Consider the following 14,916-nt stretch of genomic DNA (forward strand, 5'->3'; position numbering starts at 1 on the left):
AATTTGACATTAAAACACCAAAACTCAAGAATGCACAAGAACATGAAACAAGTAAGCATAATAAATATGAAAGAGAAATCATAAGGGACTCAATAAAGTTAAACTGCTTACATTCTTATATGGAAAGATGATACAAGTAACTCTTAAGAACTTTGTCATTATTAGGGCAGATAAAAGGTATTTACGTAGACAAAGGGCATGAATGTGAGTTGATTATGTTGGAATGATCTCCAGAAACAATGAAGGAGTAACAAGGAGGGATGCACTACAAGAGGAAGTAGAGTGGGTAAAATTTTCTCGTGTGAAAGAGGTGCTCAATCTCATCAGCATTGGTTCAAAGAGGGAATACACACACATATATACACATACACTCAGTTGTGTAAATTTTTCTTACTCAATAAGGAAATAGGAAGAGAAAGGGACTAAAGAAAAGGAGGGGGATAATAAAAGGGAAGACAAATTAAGGGAGGCAGTAGTTAGACGCAAAATAACCTTTTGAAGAGGGACAGGATAAAAAGAGAAAGAGAAGAAGAAACAGAAGAAAATGGGATTGGAGGGAAATACATAGTAATCTCAACTGTGAATGTGAATGGGATTAACTCACTCATAGATGGAAACAGACAGCAGAATGGATTAGAAACCAGAATCCAACAAATTGTTGTTTACAAAAGACACACTTGAAACAGAATGACACATACAGAGTTAAAATAAAGGGTTGGAGCAGAATCTAATATGCTTCAGCTGAAGTAAAAAAGTCCAGGCTAACAATAATGATCTCAAAACTTAATTAAAAGAGCAAACCTAATTAAAAGATATAATAAGGAAAATTCCATTTTGATGAAAAGTACCATAGACAATGAAGTACTATAAAAATTTTTTATGGCAAGTTTTTCTGACAAAGGCCTTATTTCTTAAATATATAGAGAACTGAGTCAAATTTATAAAAGTAATTGCCATTCCCCAATTGATGAATGGTCAAAGGATACGAACAGAGTTTTCAGATTAAGAAAACAAAGCTCTCTAGAGTCATATGAAAAAACTCTATATCACTATTGATTACAGAAATGCAAATTAAAACAACTCTGAAGTACTACCTCACTCTTATAAGAAATGACAAATTCTGGAAGGGAAAAGGGAAAAATAGGTACCCTAATGAACTCTTGGTGGAGTAGTGAACTATTCCAACCATTCTGTAGAATAATTTGGAACTATGCCCACAGGACTATAAAACCACACAACCTTTGACCCACAATACTACTGCTAGATCTGTGTTCCAAAGAGATCAAAGGAAAAGGATCTCTATGTACAAAAATATTTGTAACAGCTCTTTTTTGGTAGCAAAGAATTGTAAATTGAGAGGATGTTTATCAATTGGAGAATAGCTGAACCAAGTTGTGGCATTTGATTGTGGAGTACTATGGTGTTATAAGAAAGGATGAGGATGTGGTTTCAGAAAAACATGGCAAGACCTATATGAACTGGGGCAAAGTGAAGTGAGAAGAACCAGTATATCATTGTACACAGTAACATCAATGTTGAAATGGGGACCAATAAAAGACTTGGCTACTATCATCAACAATACAATGATCTAAGACAATTCCAAAGGACTCATGATAAAAAAAAAAGAAATGCTGTCTACCTCCAGAGAGAGACTGATGAACTCTGAGTGCAAATGGAAATGCAAGTTTTTTACTTAAAAATTTTTTTTGGCTTTAAAAAATATGGTTAATATAGAAATATGTTTTTCATGATTTCACATGTATAATTGATTTCATAAGGCATGCTATTCTAGTGGGTAAGGAGGGGGGTGGGAGGAGGAGAATTTGGAATTCAAAATTTAAAGAGAAAAAATGTTTAAAAAATAAATAAATGGTTTTTTTGGAAAGAAGGAATTGAATTGAACAAGGTATTTAGAGATACTTGAGTCTCAGATATGTTTGTGAACCAGACCTTTCTCATATCTCAGCTAGGTGATGGCATGGATAGAGCATTGGACCTGAAGTCAGGAAGATCTGAGTTCAGATTTGATGTCAGACAACTTGCTAGCTGTATGGCCCTGGGCAAGTCACTGTTGACCCCAGTTTCTCCATATGCAAAATGGGGGAGGGCCCCCATTTTGTGTGATAAAATAGCACCCACTTTCCAGGTTTGTTGTGAGGATCAGATGAGATAATACCTGTAAAACATAGTGCCTGGCGCATAGTAAGCACTATATAAAAGTTAATTTTTATTAGCTATTACTCCTCTCTCCCTAGGCGATCTCTAGTTCTTTAGATTCAATGATCACTTCTAAACAGATTACTCCCAAATCTTAATATCTAATCCCAATCTCTCCTCAGAATTTCTTTCTAGCTTCCTCCTGGACAAATTCATCTCAAATTCAACATATATAAAAGTGAACTCATCATTTCTTCAAAAACTACCTTTTTCCTTTATTTATGTTGATGGCACCAGAAGTAGCCATGGTTTGGAGGTCAACTCTGTCACTTTCTTTCTTTTTTTCTAATCTACTTTTTTTGTTCATCCTCATGGTATTAGTGGTAATTAATGGTAATTAAAAATATTTTTATTCTCATTATTAGTTATGCTTCAAGTCAATTGGCTATTAAAAAATTATAGCTAAATCTCAAATTCAAGCCTTCTGACACACAATCTAGTCTTCTTTGCTTTGTACTTTGCTGCCTCTTAATTCTCTAGTTTAATTCACTTTAACATGTCATTTACCCAAAAAGCTGATATGAATGAAGAACTTGAGTCTTAAACCCTTGTTATAGATTAGACAAAAAGGTGTGTGTGTGTTTGTCCTTTGTTGCCGAAGAAAACCATGCCATCAGAGAAATAATGATATGACTTGCACTTGACTTTGTTTTGAGTGAGGGAGGGCTGAGATAAAAAGGTACAACTTATCAGGATACCAGGACAGAGGAATGGCCATATAAAAAGGAATTCTTCTTATCTTTCCTCCTTCATTCTAAGGAAGGAGTTTCACCCTTAACAAAAATCTATTTTCTAGCACTCCCACTTTGCCCTCCACACTGGGAAAAAAATAGCCAAGATCCTTGTAATAACAAGACATAGGCAAGCAAAACAAATTCCCACATTGGTCATGTCCAAGTATGAGGAAAGCTGAGCACCACAGAATGGATGCTTTTGAATTGTGGTGCTGGAGAATATTTTTGAGAGTCTCTTGAAAAGCAAAGAGGTCAAATCTGTCAATACTTAAGGAAATTAATTCAGATTATTCACTGAAAGTTCAAGTATAAAAGTCAATCACATAAATGTCAGAAGTTGGGTAGAATATTTCATCATGAGTCCTCTTGAAATAAATGGTTGGTCACTGTGCTGATCAGAGTTTTTAAATCTTTCAAAGTTGTTTGACTTTACAATATTGTCACTGGATAAATTTTTCTCCTGCCCTGCTTCACTCTGCATTGATTCATATCAGTCTTCCTCAGGTTCTATGAAAAAGCTCCTTGTGTGATTTCTTATATTATTTATATAACATAATAATATGTCATTATTTATATTATATATATCTTATTTCTATGCATTTATGTAGAAATACATATATATATGTTTGTATCACTTTTGTATTCCACACGTTCAGCCATTTCACAAATTATGGAAATCTCCTCAATTTTCAGTTCTTCGCCACCACAAAAAGAACTGCTGTCAATATTTTTGTATGTAGAGGTCATTTCCTCTTTCTTTGATCCCTTTGCACCTAGTAATAGTATTGCTGCACCAAAGGACATGTGCACAAGTTTGGTAATTTTCTCATCATTATTCCAAATTGTTTTCAAGAATGGCTGGTCCAAGTTGTAGCTCCACCAACATCTCCCGTCTTCCTGATCTCTATCTTATGGTAAGGAGATAGGCATTTAGGAAGGATGAAGCAGTGTAGACTCCTGTGGAAAGAGCACTGACTCAGAAGAGTTAACAACAGTGAAGAGAAAAAATTTTTTTTAACAAGACCACTGAAACATGTTTTTTAGGTGCACAGAATTATATTAAAAATTCTTTTCTTCCAATTACATGTAAAAAAATTTTTTTTTAAATTTGGAGTTCCAAATTTTTTTCCACCCTGCCCTTTCATTGAGAAGGCAAGCAATTTAATATAGCCTATATGTAATGCACAGAATTCTTAATGTAGTACAGAAGGAAGCACAGAAAGTCAGGACAGTTTTGAAAGGGACATGTAGAAATCATTATGTACCTTTTAAAAGAGTAAGTAGTATGAAAAAAATTTTAAACATTTAAAAAAAGAGTAAGTAGTATGACATAGGGAGTCACAGTTTTATTTATAATCAAATTTTTGTGTTATGCTATGTATATGGTAATGCTCTTTTTTGGCGTTTAAGTCCAGAATTAAAAAAATAAAAATAAAAAGAAGTGAAAAAAATGACCCCAGGATCAGAGGACCAAACTCTGATGGTTACTGTCTGTGTGACCTTGGATAAGTAATTTATCACTCCTGTACCTCCATTTTCTTATTTGTCAAATGAGTGAAATAGCATCCTACCTGTCATCTGAAGTCTCTTCCATTTCTAGATCTAGGATCCAATGATCTTATGATGGTAGAATGTTCAATAGGAACTGGAATTGGAAAGACCTACTGGACATCAGAAGGTTTGGAAGCAAAGGTCTCTTACCCTTAGGAAGGTTAGAATGCATTCAGCTCCCTGCACCCAACTCAGTACCTTGGGCAAATGTGCAAACACATCCCCAAAGACCAGTGGGTATTTGGGACTGGGCCTCATGGGCTTAGTGTAAGGGACAGGATCAGCCCATACCAACGTGGACCCATTCAGCAAGGGAAGAGTGTTCTCAGACTATACACATGGAATTTGAACTTCCACACAACAAACCAACAAATGGGGAAGCTACAGCATACTCTGCCTTAAGCAAACATCCATTCCTTCGCAAGCCAGAGAAGAAAGGGCCAGAGCTCTCTTCCACAGGGCTCTACACTGCTTCACCCTTCCTAAATGACTGTCTCACTGCCATTTCCTACTCTCCACTCCAACTGCATCCAGGCTCTAAACTCTTCTTGCTTAGAATATCAATAGCCTCCTCCTGGGTCTCAGCCTTCATCTCTCCCCTCTTAAATCTAATCTCTGATTTCAAATCCAGCATTCTTTCCTTTGTATTACATTACTTTTCCCCTCATACTGTAGCCTGAGTAATCTTCCCAATGTACTATATTGTATTCTATTTAAAATATTCAGTGACTCTCCAATGCCAACTAAAGGGAGAACAAGATCCTGAATAACCAGAGATTTCCACAATGCAGCCCCACCCTCCCTAGTCATCTCATACTAGCTCCCTTCACATATTTGATGTTCCAGTTCAACTAGAATATTCCTCATTCTTGCCCTGATTCCTGAAACTTAATCTTAGCTCCTTTACTCACATTATTTATTCATCATGCCTGGAATGGACTCTTCCCCCTGTGGAAGAAAAACTCAGTACTCTGGCACAAGTCTGTCAGGAATAAATTCAATAATTCTCTAATTCTAAACATCCCTGCTTACATAGAGAAATCCAAAGGGATATAGAGGTATTGTGCTTTTGAGACTCTCTTTGATCCAAAACCTTTTCTACTCATTATTTATAGAGTTCAAGAACAAAGACAAAGTTCCATAGTTGAAATTAAACCAGAGTACACAATTTAGTGTTAAGGCTTTCATCAAAATAGAATGGTAGAAAAGTTAGGGAGTTAAGGCCTTCATCAAACAGTACTATAGAAATTTCACTGTTAAGTGTACCCTTATGATGTCAAGAGGTGTAAATAAAAATCCTCTGGGGATTGTACAGACATAGCCTAGGCTGATCAGTGTGGTGGTTGCTCCTTAGGAACATGGTCTGCTAGCCTAGCAACTTGGTTGCTCTCTGTTTCCAAAGCACAGATATCTAAAACTGCTAGTCGTTCAGAGAGCACTTTCTTATCTCCTACTTTTATCGGTTACTGTTTTCATTGTCACCTTAGCCCTTCAAACTTCTAGTATGCAAGCAAATAAAAGGCTTGAATCCATGATTCTGTCCCAGAAGTCACGTTCCTGTTGACAAACCAGACCACAGAGCAATATTTGGGTTAATATGTCACATAACAATTTTCAAGCCAGCGTGTACTTTTAAAGTTGGTCAATCTGTTTCTCTGATAGATGTAAATTTACCTCAGTTCATTTTATGTTGCACTACAACTGTAAACGTTTCTCTTTGGTGGGTGAAAACTGAAAATAAGGGTTTATTTTCATACTCTCTTTAAAAAAAAAAAGTGTACCCTTATAGAAGATGTCTTCTGTCAGGTCCAGGATATATCAAAAGGGTCACATCTCTTAATAAAACTTCATATTAAAAGAAAGGGTAAAAAAGAAGATGTTGAGTGGGCAGAAACAGTGTGGTAGACTCCCACAAACTTCTCCAAGCAGATTATCTCAGAATAAGTCCTGAGGAGGAAATACAGGAAAAAAATTACAGTGAATCCTTGCACTATGTGGCTCAAGAAGAGACCAGGGCAAGAGGAGGTTCCTGACTGAGATTCTCCCACAATCATAATGTGACTCTGAGACAGGAACAAGTGTTACCTGGTAGCTTTGTCTCCCCCTTCTTAGCAGTAGGAGACAAACTCACACACATGCTCTCATATAGAGTTGCTTACAGAGATACTTTTCACACAACAAATAAATAAGAGGGAAAGAGGGTAGGGGGAATTAAAGGGTAGATTAAGGGAGGGATTAGTCCTAAGCAAAATAAACTAAAAGGATGTACAAAAATAATTACAGCTTTTTGAGATGGCAAAGAATGGCAACATGAGATGTCCATACACCGGGGAATGAATGAACAAAGGATGGTATATAAACATAATGGGATACTATTGTGTTGAACTCTTATCAGAGTGTTCAGCTCATCTCTCCAGGATCATATCTTTATTACTGATCAGTGTAGCTCCATCAGCACTGAGTAGTTGAGATGCACCAAAGCACTTTGGCTCATAAAAAGCCTTAAGGGCATCGTAAAACAAAACAAAAAAACCCACCACTTTGGATTATTACTATTGGTATAAAACTGAATCTGATCTGTCTTCTTACTGATCCAAGAATCTTGCATCTCTGTACTTTCCAGGGATGTACACATAAATGATGAGGTTGATGCACACATTGCCAGAGCTAGCTCAGTGTTTGGGAGGGTCAGAAAGAAAGAGCGAGAGAAGAGTATATTGGGCTGCCTACCAAACTGAAGGTCTACAATGCCATTGTGGTGACCTCATTGTTGTATGCTTGTGAAAACTGGACAGTCTGCTTGCACTGTGCCAGAACATTGAACCACTTTCATTTGAATTGTTTTAGGAAGATTCTGAAGATCCCCTGGCAAGACAAGATCCTCTTTTGAGCTGAACTGCCAAGCACTCAAATTCTACTGCAAAGTGTATATATAACTCCAATGGGCTGGCCATGTTGTTTGAAGGCCAGACTTAGGTTTACCTAAAAGACTATTTTTATAGAGAATATACATGAGGCAGGTGTTTACAGGAAGCTCAGAAGAAATGGTACAAGGACACTCTCAAGGTCACTCTGAAGAACTTTGCTATCAATTATGAGACAAGGGAGAAACTGTCACAGAATTGCCCAGCATGGTGGACCCACATCAAAGAAGGCACTTTGCTCTATGAGCAAAGCAGAATTGCTATAGCTCAAAAGAAACACTATGTGTTCAAATGTAGAGACCTCTCCATGGCCAATGTTCAGATAGACTATTTGTGTCCCATCTGTGATAGAGCCTTGTGAGCTTGTATTGATATGATCAACCACAGACGGATATACTGTACATTTACCCTGATAGAATAATGTCATTTTGGTCCTTTTTGTGCACAAAGGCCAAACAGCAACAATGTCAGAATGATCTCATGGAGAATGTAGTCAAGTAGGACTTAGGAAGCATTGCTAACAACAGTAATAAAGCTGAGCTATTTAAAATCCTGAAAGATGCTGCTGCTCAAGGGCTGCATTCAATATGCCAGCAAATTTGGAAAATACAACAGTGGCCATTGAATGGCAAATGATCATTTTATATCCCAGTCTTAAAGAAGGGCAATACCAAGGAATATTCAAATTACTGAACAATTGTACTCATTTCATACACCAGCAAGGTTATGCTTAAGATTCTGCAAAGTACGCCTCACCAATATGTGAACTGAGAATTACCAGAAGAACAAGGTGGTTTTCGAAGTGAATTGCCAACATTCACTGGATTATGTAGAAAGCAAGGAAGTCCCAGGAAAACATCTACTTCTGTTTCATTGACTACACTAAAGCCATTAACTGTGTGAATCATAACAAAATGTGGGATGGGAGTACCAGATCATCTTACTTGTCTCCTGAGGAACCTGTATGCTGGCCAAGAAGCAATAGTTAGAACTGAACATGGAACAACTGATGGGTTTAAGATTGGAAAAATCATATAACAAGGCTGTAAATTGTCACCTTATTTATTTAATTTACATGAAGAGTACATCGTGTGAAATGCCAGGCTAGATAAATCAAAGACTGCCAGAAGAAATATCAGCCATCTCAGATATGCAGATTGTATCACTCTGATGGTAGAAAGTGAACAGGAATTAAGAGGCATCTTGATGGGGGTGAAAGAAAAGACTGTAAAAGCTGGCTTGAAGCTTAACATCAAAAAAAACTAAGATCTTGGCAACTGGTCCCATCAATTCCTGGAAAATAGAGGGAGAAGAGATGGAAGCAGTGTCAGATTTTATATTCTTGGCCTCAAAGATCAAAGCAGATGGTGACTGCAGCCGTGAAATTAAAAGATCTGTACAGGTAGAAGTGGTCCAGGTTCCTAGCCATTCAGAGCTGGCTTCAAACAATGCAATAACATTTTCTCACAATTCCAATCATTAAATAAAGTTTTCTCACAGGCCAGAAATTGGACTAGACCCAGAAAGGGAAATGAATTAGATCCAAAATTGAGTCACAAGATGGAGTCAATCGATTCTCACATTATTAGACATGTCTGTGAGCAACCATCATTCATCTCATTGAGTGTTCAGTTTCATACTTTCCTTTTCTCTCTGTTTTGCTTTTGTAAGTTGCATCCAGATTTAAGTGATTTTACAAAAATTAAATGGTGCTCTGTGGTTAAAATATGGAAAAACAGGAAAATCCACAATAAAAAATTCCAAATTAAAAAAAAAAAGAAATTAAAAGATAGTCCTTGGAAGAAAGCTATGATAAATCTGGACAGCATACTAAAAAGCAGAGACATCACCTTGCTGACAAAGTCCTTAGAGTCAAAGCTATGATTTTTCTAGTAGCAATGTATGGTTATGAGAGTTGGATTATAAGGAATACAGAACACTGCAGAATCAATTGATGCTTTCGAATTGTGGTGCTAGAGAAGACTTTTGGGAGTCCCTTGGACATCAAGGAAATCAAATCAGTTGATACCTAATGAAATTCATGCTATTCACTGGAAGGTCAAATACTAAAGCTAAAGCTTAAATACTTTGGCTACATAATGAGAAGCTAGGACTCATTGGAAAAGATCCTGATGTTGGGAAAGATTGAAGGCAAAAGGAAAAGTGGATGGCACAGGATGAGATGGATAGTGTGGAAACAACAAATGTTAACTTGGACAGACTTCGAGAAACAGCGGAGGACTAAAGAGTGCTATGGTTCATGGAGTTACTAACAGTCAGGCACAAGTAAACGACAAAACAACAAATAAGTTTACTTCTTCTCTCCCATGAAATCTTCTCTGCCTTAATAGATGAAAATGATCTGTCCCTCCTCAGATTTCTTTGAGGACTTTTCTGGACTTTTCCTTTTTTCACCCACTTCGTAGTATTTTATTTTTTTTAATTACATGCAAAGATAGTTTTCAACATTCACTTTTACAAGATTTTCTCTATCTCCCTCCTCCCCAAGATGGCATGTGGTCCGATACAGGCTATACATCTTACTAAACTTATTTTCACATTAGTCATGTTGTGAAAGAATCAGAACAAAAGGGAAAAACCATAGGAAAGAAAAAACCAAACAGAAATAGTGTGCTTCAATCTGTATTCAGATTCCATAGTTCTTTCTCTGGATGTGGGCAGAATTTTCTGTCATGAGTCCCTTAGAATTGTCTTAGATCATTGCATTGCTGAGAAGAGCTAAGTCTATCAAAGTCTGTACCTTTCCTTTTTACTTATGCTTCCTTCAACTTATTGGTGGGCATGTTTTTACCCTCAGTGGTCAGCTAGGTGGTACAGTGGATAAAATGTCCAGACTAGAGTCAGGAAGACTTATCTTTGTGAGTATATATCTGACCTCAGATGCTACCCGTGTGACCCTGGGCAAGTCACTTACCCCTGTTTGCCTCAGTTTCCCCATCTGTACAATGAAGAAAATGGAAAACCACCCTAGTATCTTTGCCAAGAAAACCTCAAATGGGGTCAAGAAGAGTCAGATATGACTGAAAATGACCCAACAACCAAAAAACCCCCTTTACTCTCATTAGATTCCAAGCTTCTTGAGAACAGCCACTCAAAAAATTTTTGTACCCCTAACCCTGCACAATTTCTTTACACATAGTTTAAATTCAGCTTGACATTTATTGGGCTTACAAGATCCATATTTTATAACCAAAGGTTCCTTATAAGACACCTGAAAGGGGATGAATTTCAATTCCCATGTTCATGAAGCATTCATACACCTGCAAAGACAGGATGCTACAGCTTAACTATAAATGAAAATAAGGCTACAGAACTATGAATGACCCTACATTCTACAGTCAACAGATATAATAGAAAGAATAATTACACAAATTATATATTATTTATTACATGTATACAAATTATACAAATACAATACAAAATAATAAAGGAAGAAGAGAGCCCTAACCTCCATGTGGACCAGGGTCAGTGCTTCCTATCTGACGTGAGTCCTGAATCAGGAAGCAAAGGATTTGAAAAGCCTGGAAGGAATGTATTCCACATCTGGGAGACCTGAAGATGAAAAGATATTTCCTCAGAACAGGGTGCTGATTGCCAGAAACTGGTCTATCCTTAAAGTTTATTCAGCCTCTGTGCAATTCATCTGAATAAATGTTTATAACAGGCCAGTTTGTGTGAGGCACTGTGCTAGGCCAAAGACTGAAAAAAACAGAAAACCAACACACACACACTATCTATCTATCTGTCTATCTATCTATCTGTCTGTCTGTCTATCATCTATCTATCTATCTATCTATCTATCTATCTATCTATCTATCTATCTATCTACCTACTTTTTACCCTTGAGGATCTTACAATTTAGTATGAGAGATAAGAGACATAGGTCATTCTAATTCTATATAGATAACTATATAACTCTAAGAACATGATTTAAAGGACTGTGCTGTGGACTCAAAGATTAAAATGGCAAGAGAGTTCAGATAATTCTGAAGGACGAAGTACACAGAACAAAGTAGAAATCAGTCTGGGTTTTAGCTTCTGAAAGATTGTGCTGGGTATCAACAAAGTGTGACTCACCCAGCCTGTAGGGAAGAGAGGGAAGGGGAGGTACAGAGACTCAGAAGTCCTATGTTCTAATGTCCACAACTTTGGGCCCCTCTACTGTTTACTGATTAGGACATTCTGTTCTACTACCAGTGAGCAGGATGATGCAATTCCTTGGTGTTAAACACACACCCTTCCCCTCCTCTCCTTCCTCCTCCTCCAAATCTGGCCTCCATTTGCCATAGCATCTTCAAGTACAAGGAGAGCTTCTCTGGATTTGGCTGCCACCTTCAAGGGAAGCTTGAACTAAAAAGACTTAGAGGTAGAAGAGTTGTCTAGCTAGCCCAACCCTACTTGCCCAAATTCTCAGATAGAAAGTAACAAAGAACAAAGTTAGCTAGGTGGGGTGCAATACCTATAGGGTCAGGAAAGACCTGAGTTCAAATCTAGCTTTGGATACTGGAGAAGCAAATGGCAAACCACTCCAGTATCTTTGCCAAGAAAAGCCTAGAGACAATACTGGCCTGCTATGATCCATGGGGTAATTAATGACTGAGCAACCATGAAGCTGTGTGATTCTGGTAAGATCACTTAACTGCTGCCTGCCTCAGTTTCCCCAACTGTAAAATGGGGATAATAAGAGCACCTACTTCACAGGGTGGTTGTGAGGATCAAATGAGACAATATTTGTAAAGCACTTAGCAGTACCTGGCACATAGTAGATGCCATATAAATACTTACTATTATGATCAGTATTATTACCTGTAGTAAAAGAGGTATAGCTTCCAGGAATAAGAAAGTCATGGTACCTCTGTAATGGGCCTTGGAGTATTGTGTTCAGTTCTGGGCATCACAGTTGAAGGATACTGATAAGTAGTCATGTGAGTGCCCAGAGAGGGGCAGCCAGGGTGATGAAGGACTCTGAGTTCGGGGGTCATATGAGGATTAATTGGGTGGCCATGTTCAGCCTGTTTCAGGGGGAAACATGAGAGACATGTTCAAGTATTTAAAGGGCTGACATACAGGGGAAGGATTTGGGCATTTTATTTGACCTGAAGAGGCACAGAACCAGGAGCAAAGTGTGGAAGTTGCATATGTGAGTTTGATGTCAGGAAAGCCTTTGTAACAAATTAGTCATTTCAGAGTGGGTTCCCTGTAATTGGAAGTCTTCAAGCAGAGGCTGGGTGACTGTTTATGAGAAGATGGCTACTAAGACCCTTTTCAAACTCTGAACTTTTTTGAAGTTCATCTTTCCTATTTCATGATTAAGTGGAGCTAATTGGATCTTCAATAGTAGGATCATAGGATTGAAAATTTAGAGCAGGGAGGGACTCAGAAGTCATTGAGTCACACATTCCCATTTTACAGAATAGGATGTTGAAGACTGGGAAGGTAAGTGATTTTCGAAAGATCACAGGTAAAGAGCATCACAGGTGGGGTACTTAGCCTAAAGAAACCAATAGTTTAGTGGGGAGATCAAAAAGTACATCACTAAGTAGATAGAACTAGATAAGGAAGATTTTCAGTGACAGCCTAAGATCTTTTGATTCCCTTGAAATAAGGAAAATCCAGGACCCTCACAAAGGCCTCGTTCAAGTTTTGCAAAAGCATGTGCCATCGGGATATAAACTCTCATCACATTATGTCCTCAATGTTTGTCAGAACCATCTCCATTAAAACTCCTGTCCTAAGTACTCTAGGTGGAAAAGCCAGCCTTTTGCTGCTTTACTAGACAATGGGGCCCTCACCAGGGACCAAGTCCTGGAGTTGTTTCCAACCTTAGGAAGACTATAGATTATTTGTGGCTTGGTTAGGAGGGATGTGATCATGGACTCTGTGTATGGAAGCTAACTCATTTAGGGATAATTCAGGAATAACAAGCGTGCAGTATCATATATTACCTACCATGTGCCAGTTACTGTGCGAAACCTTGACAAATAGTACCCACTTTATTTGATCCTCACAACTCTAGGTACTATTATCATTTTACAGTTAAGGAAACTGAGGCAGAGTTGAAGTGTCCACGGCTATAACCGAATCCAGGTTGTTCTGATTCCATCTACTACAGTCACCTAGCTGCCTTATTAGTCTAATTACTGAATTAGAATATAGTCAAGGACTATGGGAAAGTTGGGCACTTTACTCATGATAGCCTCTTAGGTTTCATGTTATATAATCCTAATGAGTATGGTTATCTTTATTCTAAATTTAGAAATATTAAATCACAGCAGTGGTAGAAAGCAGGGGGATTGCACCAAGCTGAGGGCATCACTGTGCTACGTAATGGCTCATATTTTTATGGAACTTTTGAAGGCTTGCAAAGTCCTTTGCATTTGATCTCAAGTAGCACAAAATAATGCATAATAGTGATGACCTTGAGTCATCAAGAAAAGGTATATACAAAGCATATACACAAGATATTTTATTTATGAACACAACTGACATTTACATGGTGCTTCTTAGGGCTCACAAAGAATTTTACACGTTTAAGGCAGGGAAGTAGATAATACAGTTTACAAAACTTTAGTGTATACTGGGATAAACCTTCACCTGTTTAAGAAACTTGCCTGTTCAGAATTATATATTCCTTGAGATTTCCAGATGTTTGAGGTGTGACCTAAGGCCCGTTTCAATTCATGTTGTCTGAAAAGTAATTTTATTTTTGATGCCTTTGCCTTTATATCATATTCATTTCTGAACACAGCCCTCTTCCACCCAGGGAGAGTTCATGGAACAAGGATTTAAAAAAAAAATCCCAAGAAAAAGTCATGTATGCTTCGCCCCAATTATTTGAGACAGCTCACTATGTACAGGAAGGGGTAGGGTGGGATATATATAGAAATGTTATGTAGAGATCAATAAAAACTTACAAGTCCAGTAAAATCAAGTAATACAACACGTTAAACATCAGTAGTCCCTCACCTCTGCAATAAGGGGAGATTCCTTTCCTTACCTCTTCTTCCAGTCAAACTTGGCCATCTTTTGTGCATGGGCTTCCTGGTTTTGTAAAAGTCATTTTGCATTAATTGGTCTGTGCTTTCTAAATTCTTCCTATTGATCATTATTTAATGTTGGATTAATATTCCATTACTCCCCACACTTATCTGTTCAACCATTCCCTAAATGACAGACATCTTACTTCTAGTTCATTGACACTAAATTTTTATATATATTGGACCTTTGTTCATGTCTTTTGCCTCCTTGTGGTTCCTCTCTCTAGCAGGATCTGAGTCAGAGTATTTTAATCATTTTCCCCCAAGAATAGCTCCACCAACAGTTTGTGTCTTGTTATCACACAGCTTTTCTGACACTGGCCAGCTCCACCATTTGACATCTATGAATTTACCGGTTATGTAATCTCACATTTTAATTTCCTTCTTATTAGTAATTAGGAGACTTTCATACCATTTGGTTGGCAAATTCTT

The sequence above is a fragment of the Notamacropus eugenii genome, chromosome 3, assembly GCF_028372415.1.
Source record: "Notamacropus eugenii isolate mMacEug1 chromosome 3, mMacEug1.pri_v2, whole genome shotgun sequence".
NCBI classification, from domain to species: Eukaryota; Metazoa; Chordata; class Mammalia; order Diprotodontia; family Macropodidae; genus Notamacropus; species Notamacropus eugenii.